The following is a 2,500-nucleotide window of genomic DNA, read 5'->3' on the forward strand; positions in this document are numbered from 1 at the left end:
CAGGTTGCATTTCTTCAGCTGCCGTCGAAAGTACATCCTCTGTTGAGCTCTCTTGGCGAGGGAGCTGATGTTCAGTTCCCACTTGAGGTCCCGGCAGAGAATAGTGCCCAGGAAGCGGAAGGACTCCACAATTTTGACTGCGGAGTCTAACAGGGTGATGGCGGTGAGTGGGGCTGTATTCTTCCTGAAGTCCACAACCATCTCAACTGTCCTTAGAGCATTTAGCTCTAAGTTGTTCTGGCTACACCAGGTCACCAGGTTGTCAGCTTCCCACCTATAGTCAGACTCATCCCCACCAGAGATCAGCCCAATGAGGGTGGTGTCGTCCGACAAACTTCAAGAGTTTGACGGACAGATGATTGGAGGCGCAGCTGTTGGTATACAGGGAGAAGAGCAGTGGGCAAAGGACGCAGCCCTGAGGAGTTCCCGTGCTGATGGACCTGGAGTCAGAGACTTCTGTTCCCGGCTTAACGCACTGCTTCCTGTCAGAGAGGAAGTCTGTGATCCACCTGCAGGTGGAGTAGGGCACGTTCAGCTGGAAGAGCTTGTCCTGAAGCAGGGCAGGGATGATGGTGTTGAAGGCAGAGCTGAAGTCCACAAACAGGATCCTGGTGTAGGATGCTGGGGCGTCCACATGCTGTAGGGTGAAGTGGAGGGCCATGTTAACTGCGTCGTCCACAGACCTGTTGGCTCTGTAGGCAAACTGAAGGGGGTCCAGGAGAGGGTCTGTGATGGCTTTGAGGTGTGCCAGGAGCAGGCGCTCAAAAGACTTCATTACCACAGATGTAAGGGCGACCGGTCTGTAATCATTTAGTCCTGTTGGCCTTAGCTTTTTGGGCACAGCGATGATGGTGGAGGACTTGAGACAGGCTGGTACATGGCATGTCTCCAGGGAGGTGTTAAAGATGTTGGTGAACACCGGAGACAGCTGGTCAGCGCAGTGCCTGAGGGTGGCTGGAGAGACAGAGTCCGGCCCGGCTGCTTTGCGTGGATTCTGCCTCTTGAAAAGCCCATTAACTTCTCCCTCCTGAAAGGAGAGAGTCGTTTCTGTAGTATGGGTGGGGGATGGGGCCTCTTGGGTGGGAAGGGGTGGTTCAGGACAGTCCAATTGTCTTTCAAATCTACGGTAGAACTCGTTCAGGTCGTTGGCTAGGCGGGAGTCGTTAGTGGTGTGGGGCGCTCTGGGTTTGTAGTTGGTGATGTGCCTGAGCCCTTTGGCAGACAGAAGCAGCGTCGTTAGTAGAGAACTGGTGTTTTAGTGTCTCTGAGTACAGTCGTTTAGCCTCTCTCACCGCTTTGCTAAACCTGTTCTTCGACTCCTTGAATCTGTCTCTATCCCCACTCCTAAACGCTTCCTCCTTCTCCAACCTCAACCTTTTGAGCTTTGCTGAGAACCAGGGCTTGTTGTTGTTAAAGTTCACCCTGGTACGTGTTGGGATACAGCAGTCCTCACAGAAGCTGATGTACACAGCCTCTGTGAGTTCATCCAGACTATTGGTAGCAGTCGTGAACATATCCCAGTCAGTACAGTCTAAGCACGCCCGCAAATCTTCCACAGCCTCACTGGTCCACTGTTTAGATGTCCTCACAGCAGGTTTACAGAGTTTTAGTTGCTGCCTGTATGCACGAATCAGGTGGACCAAGGGAGTTCTGTGCGAGCCGAACAGCCCCGTGACCCACAAGAGAAACATCCCCGCCAAATTCGAGCGTTTGACGGGGTCTATCCGTGAAAAAATATTCACGTTTTTGAGTGCACATGCATTTCTGCTGCAAATGCCTCTGGAAGTTTCATGCCGTTCGTATGCCAATTGTGGCAACACGAAAATGACCCGTTTTCCCATTCCGAGGGATTTCTGTGCGACCCTAACAGCCCCGTGAGCCACAAGAGACACATCCCCGCCAATTTCTAGCGTTTCACGGGGTCTATCCGTGAAAAATATAGACGTTTTTGAGTGCACATGCATTTCTGCTGCAGATGCCTCTGGAAGTTTCATGCCGTTCGTACGCAATGTGGCAACACGAAAATGACCCCTTTTCCCATTCCGAGGGATTTCTGTGCGACCCTAACTAACAGCGCCCGTGAGCCACAAGAGAGACATCCCCGCCAATTTATAGCGTTTCACGGGGTCTATCCGTGAAAAATATAGACGTTTTTGAGTGCACATGCATTCCTGCTGCAAATGCCTCTGGAAGTTTCATGCCGTTCCTATGCAATGTGGCCACACAAAAATGACCCGTTTTCCCATTCCGAGGCATTTCTGTGCGACCCTAACAGCCCCGTGAGCCACAAGAGAGACATCCCCGCCAACTTCTAGCGTTTGACGGGGTCTATGCGTGAAAAATATTAAAATTTTTGAGTGCACGTGCCTTTCTGCTGCAAATGCCTCTGGAAGTTTCATGGCGTTCCTATGCAATGTGGCAACACGAAAATGACCCCTTTTCCCATTCCGAGGGAGTTCTGTGCCACCCTAACAGCCCCGTGAGCCACAAGAGACACATC

Source organism: Petromyzon marinus, unplaced genomic scaffold, assembly GCF_048934315.1.
Source record: "Petromyzon marinus isolate PM22_M1 ecotype Great Lakes invasive population unplaced genomic scaffold, UKy_Petmar_22M1.pri1.0 PM_G_Scaffold_6, whole genome shotgun sequence".
Taxonomy (NCBI): domain Eukaryota; kingdom Metazoa; phylum Chordata; class Hyperoartia; order Petromyzontiformes; family Petromyzontidae; genus Petromyzon; species Petromyzon marinus.